The sequence below is a fragment of the Triticum urartu genome, chromosome 6A, assembly GCF_056163025.1.
Source record: "Triticum urartu cultivar PI428250 chromosome 6A, HENAU_Tu73, whole genome shotgun sequence".
Taxonomy (NCBI): domain Eukaryota; kingdom Viridiplantae; phylum Streptophyta; class Magnoliopsida; order Poales; family Poaceae; genus Triticum; species Triticum urartu.
The window spans coordinates 135,443,828-135,454,789 of record NC_141878.1 but is presented as its reverse complement, the minus strand read 5'-3'; the positions used below and the strand labels follow the sequence as shown (position 1 = coordinate 135,454,789).

Below are 10,962 nucleotides of genomic sequence, written 5' to 3'. Positions count from 1 at the left end.
AAGAGTTTTTCAATGAAAGACCTTGGTGAAGCTGCTTACATATTGGGCATTAAGATCTATAGAGATAGATCAAGATGCTTAATTGGACTTTCACAAAGCACATACCTTGACAAGGTTTTGAAGAAGTTCAAAATGGATCAAGCAAAGAAAGGGTTCTTGCCTGTGTTACAAGGTGTGAACTTGAGTAAGACTCAATGTCCGACCACCGCAGAAGATAGAGAGAAAATGAAAGATGTTCCCTATGCTTCAGCCATAGGCTCTATCATGTATGCAATGCTGTGTACCAGACTTGATGTGTGCCTTGCTATAAGTCTAGCAGGGAGGTACCAAAGTAATCCAGGAGTGGATCACTGGACAACGGTCAAGAACATCCTGAAATACCTGAAAAGGACTAAGGATATGTTTCTTGTATATGGAGGTGACAAAGAGCTCATCGTAAATGGTTACGTTAATGCAAGCTTTGACACTGATCCGGACGATTCTAAATCGCAAACCGGATACGTATTTTTACTAAACGGAGGAGCTATCAGTTGGTGCAGTTCAAAACAAAGCGTCGTGGCGGGATCTACATGTGAAGCAGAGTATATAGCTGCTTCGGAAGCAGCAAATGAAGGAGTCTGGATGAAGGAGTTCATAACCGATCTAGGTGTCATACCTAGTGCATCGGGTCCAATGAAAATCTTTTGTGACAATACTGGTGCAATTGCCTTGGCAAAGGAATCCAGATTTCACAAGAGAACCAAGCACATCAAGAGACGCTTCAATTCCATTCGGGATTTAGTCCAAGTGGGAGACATAGAAATTTGCAAGATACATACGGATCTGAATGTTGCAGACCCGCTGACTAAGCCTCTTCCACGAGCAAAACATGATCAGCACCAAGGCTCCATGGGTGTTAGAATCATTACTGTGTAATCTAGATTATTGACTCTAGTGCAAGTGGGAGACTGAAGGAAATATGCCCTAGAGGCAATAATAAAGTTATTATTTATTTCCTTATATCATGATAAATGTTTATTATTCATGCTAGAATTGTATTAACCGGAAACATAATACATGTGTGAATACATAGACAAACATAGTGTCACTAGTATGCCTCTACTTGACTAGCTCGTTGATCGAAGATGGTTAAGTTTCCTAACCATAGACATGAGTTGTCATTTGATTAACGGGATCACATCATTAGGAGAATGATGTGATTGACTTGACCCATTTCGTTAGCTTAGCACTTGATCGTTTAGTTTGTTGCTATTGCTTTCTTCATGACTTATACATGTTCCTACGACTATGAGATTATGCAACTCCCGTTTACCGGAGGAACACTTTGTGTGCTACCAAACGTCACAACGTAACTGGGTGATTATAAAGGTGCTCTACAGGTGTCTCCGAAGGTACTTGTTGGGTTGGCGTATTTCGAGATTAGGATTTGTCAATCCGATTGTCGGAGAGGTATCTCTGGGCCCTCTCGGTAATGCACATCACATAAGCCTTGCAAGCATTGCAACTAATAAGTTAGCTGCAGGATGATGTATTACGGAACGAGTAAAGAGACTTGCCAGTAACGAGATTGAACTAGGTATTGAGATACCGACGATCAAATCTCGGGCAAGTAACATACCGATGACAAAGGGAACAACGTATGTTGTTATGCGGTCTGACCGATAAAAGATCTTCGTAGAATATGTAGGAGCCAATATGAGCATCCAGGTTCCACTATTAGTTATTGACCGGAGACGTGTCTCGGTCATGTCTACATTGTTCTCGAACCCGTAGGGTCCGCACGCTTAACGTTACGATGACAGTTTCATTATGAGTTTATATATTTTGATGTACCGAAGGTTGTTCGGAGTCCCAGATATGATCATGGACATGACAAGGAGTCTCGAAATGGTCGAGACATAAAGATCGATATATTGGACGGCTATATTCAGACACCGGAAGTGTTTCGGGTGATTTCGGAGAAAACCGGAGTGCCAGAAGGGTTACCGGAACTCCCCGGGGAAGTATTGGGCCTTAGTGGGCCTGAGGGGAGAGAGAGGGAAGCAGCCCAGGAGGTGGCGCGCCCCCTCCCATGGGGAGTCCGAATTGGACTAGGGGAGGGGGTGCGGCCCCTCTTTCCCTCTCCCTCTCCCTCTCTTTCCTCCCCCCTTCTCTCTTCTTAGTTGGACTAGGAAAGGGGAGTCCTACTCCTACTAGGAGGAGGACTCCCCCCTCCTTGGCGCGCCCCAAGGGCCGGCCGGCCTCTGCCCCTTGCTCCTTTATATACAGGGGCAGGGGGGCACCTCTAGACACACAAGTTGATCTTCGTGATTGTTCTCTTAGCCGTGTGTGGTGCCCCTCTCCACCATAATCCTCGATAATATTGTAACGGTGCTTAGGCGAAGCCCTGCGACGGTAGAATATCAAGATCATCACCACCCCGTCGTGCTGACGGAACTCTTCCCCGAAACTTTGCTGGATCGGAGTCCGGGGATCGTCATCGAGCTGAACGTGTGCTAGAACTCGGAGGTGCCGTAGTTTTGGTGCTTGATCGGTCGGGCCGTGAAGACGTACGACTACATCAACCGCGTTGTGCTAACGCTTCCGCTTCCGGTCTACGAGGGTACGTAGACAACACTCTCCCCTCTCGTTGCTATGCATCACCATGATCTTGCGTGTGCGTAGGAATTTTTTTTGAAATTACTACGTTCCCCAACAGAGAACCCAAGCCTACGAAAATGCCAAGTTGTTTAAAGAAAAAGTTAAAAGATGGCATGATAAAAGGATACAAAAGCGTGAGTTTAATGTAGGTGATTATGCATTGCTATACAACTCTCGTTTAATATTTTTTGTAGGAAAACTTCTCTCTAAATGGGAAGGTCCTGTCGTTATCGAGGAGATCTATCGCTCCGGTTCCATAAAAATCAACAACTTCGAAGGCACAAATCCGAAGGTGGTGAACGGTCAAAGAATCAAACATTATATCTCAGGAATCCCATAAATGTTGAAACCAATGTTATTGAAACTGTAACCCCGGAGGAATACATAAGGGACACTTTCCGGAACGTTTCATACTCCGAAAAGGAATAGGTATGTGGTACGGTAAGTAAACCGACTCCAAAACAGTTTTTAAGGCAATATTGCTCCGTTTTGGAATATTTAGAAAAATAGAAAAATAAGAAGCAATCCGGGAAGGACACGAGGGCTCCACAAGGGTGGAGGGCGCGCCCTACCCCCCTGGGCGCGCCCCCTACCTCGTGGGCACCTCGTGCACTCTCCGGACTCTGTTTTCTTACACGGCACGTATTTTGGTCGGTAAAAATTCATTATATAATCTCCCGGTGGTTTTGACTCCCGTATCACGCAAATATCTCTTGTCTTTGTTTTGAGCTGTCCTGCTACAGACAGAGCAACATGTCGTCCCAGGATTCGGAAGGAGGAAGCTATGTGGCTGATTACCTTGCAGATCCTAAGGTCTATGGGGATGTGGAGAATTGTGGTTGGACTACGGAAGAAGAAGAGGACTACGAACCCAAGGGAAAGGAGGAGATGAGCTCAGATGAAGATGAAGTCCCGCTACCTCAACCTGGGGACATGCATGTGGAGTTCAAAAAGTCAAGCCTCCCGGATAGGGTAAAGAAACCTAAGATCGAGTTTATCCCTTTTCGCCTCTTGCAGGAAAACAAGCGGGAACTATGCAAAAAGATACTAAGCCTGGAACAGGAGATCGAGGACCTAAGGGACCAAAATTCTGTCCTCAAGCGCAAATTAAGGAAGAAGCCTACGCCATCAACAAAACCATCACCTTCTCCACCAACAAAGAAGAATTGAGTATCTGGTATGGGCACTCCCCTTGGCAAACTGCCAAGCGTGGGGGAGTGCCCAGGTATCGTATCGTCATCACTTTTACCTTCACCATTTTTCTTAGTCCGATCCTTTTGATAATATCTTGATCTAGTAGAATAAAAGTTCTTAGTATGATCTAGTTGTGAGTTTTGCTTTATAATTCTTCTATGTAATTGAGTCCGTGAGCTATATATATATATAATAAAGATTAGTGTTGAGTCAAGGCTTTGATTATTTTGCCATGATCCTAAGGGAATAAAAGAAAAGAGAAAGAAATAAAAAGAAACAAAGAGATCATGTGAGTCTTATGGAGAGTAATGAGCTCACATAGTAAAAGGTATGATGAATAAAAGTTGTTGAGGGTTGACAAACATAGTTTTGGTCATCGTTGCAATTAATAGGAAGTAATAAAGAAAGAGAGGTCTTCACATATAAATATACTATCTTGGACATCTTTTATGATTGTGAGAACTCATTTAAATATGACATGCTAAAGAGTTGACGTTGGACAAGGAAGACAACGTGATGGGTTATATTTTCTTACATCTGAGATAAATTATATTATCATGGATCATCCAACATGGCTGAGCTTGCCTTTCCCCATCGTGCTAGCAAAATTCATCGCACCAAGTAGAGATACTAATTGTGCTTCCAAATACCCTTAAACCAGTTTTATCATGAGAGTCCACTATACCTACCTATGGATTGAGTAAGATCCTCTAAGTAAGTTGTCATCGGTGCAAGCAATAAAAATTGCTCTCTAAATATGTATGACTTATTAGCGTGGGAGAAAATAAGCTTTATATGATCGTGTGATATGGAAGAAATAAAAGCGACAGACTGCATAATAAAGGTCCATATTACAAGTGGCAATATAAAGTGACGTTCTTTCACCTTAAGATTTTGTGCATCCAACCATTAAAGCGCATGACAACCTCTGCTTCCCTCTACGAAGGGCCTAGCTTCTACTTTTATCCCCTACCTTGCATAAGAGTCATGGTGATCTTCACCCTTCCTTTTTACATTTTAGCCTTTAGCAAGCACAGTATGTTGGAAAGATCCTGGTATATATGGCTAATTGGATGTGAGTTTTCATGAACTATTATTGTTGACATTACCCTTGAGGTAAAACGTTGGGAGGCAAAACTATAAGCCGCTATCTTTCTCTGTGTCCGATTAAAACTCCATACCCATAAGTATTGCATGAGTGTCAGCAATTATGAAAGACTATATGATAGTTGAGTATGTGGACTTGCTGAAAACCTCTTATATATTGACTCTTTCCTATGTTATGATAAATTGCAATTGCTCCAATGACTGAGATTATAGTTTGTTCGTTTTCAATGAAGTTTACGATTGATACTTGAAATTGTGATTGAATTATTACTCTAGCATAAGAAATCATATGACAAGAATTATATAAGTTGTTGTTCTAAGAATGATCATGATGCCCTCATGTCCGTATTTTATTTTTATCGACACCTTTATCTCTAAACATGTGGACATATTTTTCGATTTCGTCTTTCGCTTGAGGACAAGCGAGGTCTAAGCTTGGGGGAGTTGATACGTCCATTTTGCATCATGCTTTTATATCGATATTTATTGCATTATGGGTTGTTATTACACATTATGTCACAATACTTATGCCTATTCTCTCTTATCTTACAAGGTTTATATAAAGAGGGAGAATGTCGGCAGCTGGGATTCTGGGCTGGAAAATGAGCAAATATTACAGACCTATTCTGCACAACTCCAAAAGTCCTAAAACTTCACGGAAGACGTTTTCAGAATATATAAAAAATACTCAGCGGACGAAATTTACCAGGGGGCCACACCCTGCCCACGAGGGTGGGGGGCGCGCCCCCCTACCTCGTGGGCCCCCTGGTGGCCCTCCGGTGGCCATCTTCTGCTATATGAATTCTTACGATGGAAAAAAAATAAAAAGCAATCTTCTTGGACGAAACTCCGCCGCCATGAGGCGGAACCTTGGCGGAACCAATCTAGGGCTCTGGCGGAGCTATTCTGCCAGGGAAACTTCCCTCCCGGAGGGGGAAATCATCGCCATTGTCATCACCAACGCTCCTCTCATCGAGAGAGGGCAATCTCCATCAACATCTTCATCAGCACCACCTCCTCTCAAAACCCTAGTTCATCTCTTGTATCCAATTCTTGTCTCCAAGTCTGGGATTGGTGCTAGTAGGTTGCTAGTAGTGTTAATTACTCCTTGTAGTTGATGCTAGTTGGTTTATTTGGTGGAAGATCATATGTTCAGATCCTATATGCATATTAATACCCCTCTGATTATGAACATGTTTATGCTTTTTGAGTAGTTACGTTTGTTCCTGAGGATATGGGAGAAGTCTTGCTATCAGTAGTCATGTGAATTTGGTATTCGTTCGATATTTTGATGAGATGTATGTTGTCTCTCCTCTAGTGGTCTTATGTGAACGTCCACTACATGACACTTCACCATTATTTGGCCCTAGTGGAAGGCATTGGGAAGTAATAAGTAGATGATGGGTTGCTAGAGTGACAGAAGCTTAAACCCTAGTTTATGCGTTGCTTCGTAAGGGGCTGATTTGGATCCATATGTTTCATGCTATGGTTAGGTTTACCTTAATACTTTTGTTGTAGTTGCGGATGCTTGCAATAGAGGTCAATCATAAGTGGGATGCTTGTCCAACTAAGGACAGCACCCAAGCACCGGTCCACCCACATACCTGATTATCAAAGTACCGAACGCGAATCATATGAGCGTGATGAAAACTAGCTTGATGATATTCCCATGTGTCCTCGGGAGCACTTTTCTCTATATAAGAGTTTGTCCAGGCTTGTCCTTTGCTACAAAAAGGATTGGGCCACCTTGCTGCACTTTATTTACTTTTGTTACTTGTTGCTCGTTACAAATTATCCTATCACAAAACTATCTGTTACCACTTGTTTCAGTACTTGTAGAGAATACCTTGCTGGAAACCGCTTATCATTTCCTTCTGCTCCTCGTTGGGTTCGACACTCTTACTTATCGAAAGGACTAGAATAGATCCCATATACTTGTGGGTCATCAGCTCCTAAAGGCCGAGAGGGAGGAGCTGAAGACCCACAAAGTCTATTTCAGAAAGGTGGGACAGAGCAACAGGAACAAGTTGCATGAGATGAGCTACAACAGGAATCCCCCTATAGCAACGCATCAATGTGTTGCCAAATGTCCACATAAGCATTGCTGAGGTCTACACCAACGGATTTGTATCCGTTGTCGTTGGTGGCGTTGCAAGGGTCTACAACAACACATATACATGTGTTGGTAACTGATGTGTACAAGCGTTGTAAGATAGCAACGTATAAGCTAAAGCCCAACAACACTTCATATGCGTTGGTGGTGACCCCGCACAAATGGATTTTGGAATGGAGAAACAAATTTGCAGCTTTTGAAGTACTCCCTCTGTCCCATAATATACGAACGTTAGTCTCAAAAACGTTTGTATATTATGGAACGGAGGGAGTAGTTGCTACATATGTTATGAGGTCAATGTAGGTAGTGTACAGGAGATGCAATATAGTAAAAAAAGATCTCATATATTTAATCAATAATGTTACTTTACAAAGAGCACCATCCAAGGAATACATGATACTGTATATAGATATGCTTTGTTCCAAGTATTGCACATCAGAATGGCATTGCTGATCTTCAGCTTGTACACATGTGTTTAACGAGAACATGTGCTTTGTACATAAAACAGATCAAAGCTTCGCTGCATGAGCATCTAGATTGACATGTTCAATCTTCATTAACTCGAACCAAACTGATCGGTATCTCTTGGCATCCATAACTCCATATCCTGAAGATAGTTCCTGCCAGTTGTCGCCATAATAAAGTGCATACTCTTCATCTTCTCCTAGCAATGAAGAAAATACAAACAGTTAAAGTATACTACTTTGAATAATAAACAAGTTCTTAACGAGCATGTTGTAAGAAAATGTTAGAACTCTGAACCTGTGTCTGTTTTGTACCTAAAAACAAGCAAATGAAACTGGAATCTTAATTACTTGATTTAATACTGAGCAGTTTGTGCTCAGAGAAACTATAGCTGCCGGTAGTAAGTGGTTGTTTGATATACATAGACCATTGGAATCTAGTCAAGTGCTTCGACTAACGATTTTCTCAACTGAACGGGTACGCATGTCACACCATCAGGCAAGAAGTGATGTCTTCTCGGGCGATTTTAGAAAGAATAATTCAGATGTAAGAACTTCTACTAACGCCTGCAAATATCAAACAAAAACTTCAGATTCTAAGTTGTGGCACATGATCGCTAATATAAGTTCCTAGCACATTGTTCTTCGCTTATCCCTAGACTTCATTAATCATCTGCGAAGTCTTGTTTAACTATATATGATGGTCATGAGAAAAAGGAAGCTAGGTTGTTTATCCAATGCAATGTGCCAGATGGTAGTGGTAGTACAGGAAGAGTAATACTGATAACCTGGATATTCTGAATTTTTGAAGGAATAATGCATGCACATCTACTGCGTTTATTTACTACAAGCTATTATTCTGTACAAAGAAATTATAACTTAGGTTTCAGAATATGAAGATGATATATCACTTTGGTCTGAATGTCTACATATTTTGAATGTGTCTGCATGAGCTTGTATGTCCGGATGAGCTAGCAAATTGTCTACATAAGCGTGTATGATTACAAACTAGAAATCCGAATGTGGATAGTGACATCTGAATGTGTATACTGTATAGCAGTAAGTTTGCAAACTGGTGTACTGCACTTAGCACTAGACAAAACTCAAAAGTAGCTAAACTGAGATGCGGACCACCGCATGTGCCCGCCGGGTGTAGCTGGCAATGAAAACTTGTGTATACTGCTAATCCTGCTATTTTGGTAGCGAACGTTGGGGAAGTGCCGCGGAAGCATCCTCCTGCATCCTGAATCTAAATGATCAATCAACATGGCATATAAAGATGAATTCATGTACACACGACGCGCGCGCACACACACACACAAAGAAACAAGGGATTGATGAACACCACACCTACGTGATGTCATTGAGGTGCTCCCATCATTGCTGGCCATTTATCTTCCCAGCACTCATGAAATTCAGGTAGCTTTGTATCTCTAATATTATAGGAAACCTGCAAGAACATAGTTCACTAAGCAACAACTTAAAATTCACATGCCAGTGAGAATAAAAGATGCAGTGTGGCATCCTGCGAAGCGTTTTTGTTGTGATGCATCCTTCTGGTCCAAAAATGATTGCAATTCATCATAGCATGCAAATAAATAAAAACATTAAAGTATTGAAAAGTATCTGAAGCTAAAGAAAATAGTTCGGATGAATCAAATTTTTACCTACATACCTTCGCATGCTGGCAAGTGTGAGATGTCTCGACTATGATTCATATACCTTTGTAGTGCTGTTATGTATTACTCATGCTTAATATTACTGAATAAGGAGAGGTTATGCACTTGTAATATTGATTTCTCCATGAAATCGGAAGCTTTTCTAAGAGTGAATAAATAATGCGCAATCACCCCTGTTTCAACCAAAAACTAGATTCTCTCCACATAAGCCACGAAAGATGCAGGCATTGATATCAAAACAAGACTGATGAATAGTCATCCAAGGTAAAATTATTATTTTTCTGCAGTTTAATGTGGCACTCTAGAGTATGATAGCCATGTAGAGAAATACATACAGATAGTATAGGTGCATCACACAATTAAAGCAGAGGATCACCAGCAAAAACATGTATAGCAAAATTAGAGGATCAGGTTTCCTCCAAAGTAAAAGAGGATCGCTAGCCATAACTTAAATACATTAGTACCAATATATTCATTGACCAATTTAATTGGAAGGGTACAGAGATGTGTTCCAATCTCGTTCTAATTGGTCCATCCATGGCACAAGTGGAAATTTGGAGAAGCTAGGAACCAAATGCCAATGGAATTATAGAAGCCACCATGTTGTTAAATTAGGGGGGAATGGATTATTGGGGATAATGGGAAAACCACGTTCTCGAGGGAGATAAATCCAGGTGAGTGGTGGGGTAGGCCATAGGCGACCATGGCAACCTCCCTAGGAAGAGCGGTCGCGGTTCTTGCTATATCCAGCCGTAATCTACGACGCCAGACGACAAACCTAGGTATGCCACACAGGACAAGAGAGGATAAGAGCAAAGGGGAGGAGTGTCTCACTGAACCATTGCCGTGGGAGTCGAGGTAGCCGAGGCAGAGCAGCACCGTTGAGCCAGTGGCGGCAGCCGCTCGTGCGGAGACGCCGGGGTCAGTGAGCCGAAAAACCGGAGGAGCAGGAGCCGCGCCGGTGACCCGTGGTGGCGGGTTGCTGCAGGGGCACGTGCAGGGGCCCGGAGGACCTCGCGGCGATGGAGGATCTGAGGATAGCACTCATGGGGAGTTGGGGCCAGCGAGCAACAACGCAGAAGAGCACCGGAGCTAGGCTGAACCGGAGGTCATGGCGGCAGCGTCATGGCCATGGAGCTCGGGTCAGAGAGGAATCGTGGGATGGAGAGATGGGATAGGAAAAAGTTTTTTCTTTTAACAACAGAGGGGTGTAGGGGTGTGTACCGAGTGGTTACCATTTCCCCCGGTTAGCGCTAATCTGGAACGTGGGGGTTGAATCAAACAACACTTGGGTTAGTATCATTGGTAGATATCCGTTGTCTTCATTGTAGCTAGTTAGCGCGCGGATAACAAGTTGCGTGAGATCGATAATGATACTTTTGCTTGTAGAGCTAGCTACCAGATAACTTTTGCTTGTAGGTAGTAGCAAGCTAGTTACTGAAAACTGTAATAATAGTTGGGTATATTTTGTGGATTTGAGACTTATCACTAGAAGTTTAAATGGCTGCACATATACTAATTGCTGGGTATTTTTATTGCTGAAAATACAATTTGCTGGCATTGCCTCACAATAAACGCCATAGGTAACACAATATATTGTTGGTGTTAGCCAGGTGGCATGCCATCAGTAGTACTAAAATACTGCTGGCGTGTCTGCCAACGCCACCACTAAGATGTTTTCATTGGCGCCATATTGGTGGCGTTGCGTCTCTACGCCAGCAAGGCACTTTTTGCCACGCCATAACTAGCTAGGCTTTTTTCCACC

At 42.5% G+C, this 10,962-nt stretch overlaps 1 long non-coding RNA gene across 2 annotated transcripts; it reads right to left on the bottom strand.

The window, feature by feature from the left end:
* Positions 1-7,377: 7,377 nt before the first annotated feature.
* LOC125518764 (uncharacterized) lies at positions 7,378-10,654 on the bottom strand. 2 transcript variants are annotated; one of them, XR_007288089.2, is made up of 2 exons: positions 10,032-10,654; positions 7,378-8,968 (listed from the first exon to the last, which is right to left on the bottom strand). It is a non-coding gene; the product is annotated as an uncharacterized LOC125518764 (long non-coding RNA). The 2 variants fall into 2 exon arrangements; XR_007288092.2 differs by having other exon boundaries at positions 10,037-10,654.
* Positions 10,655-10,962: the final 308 nt, after the last annotated feature.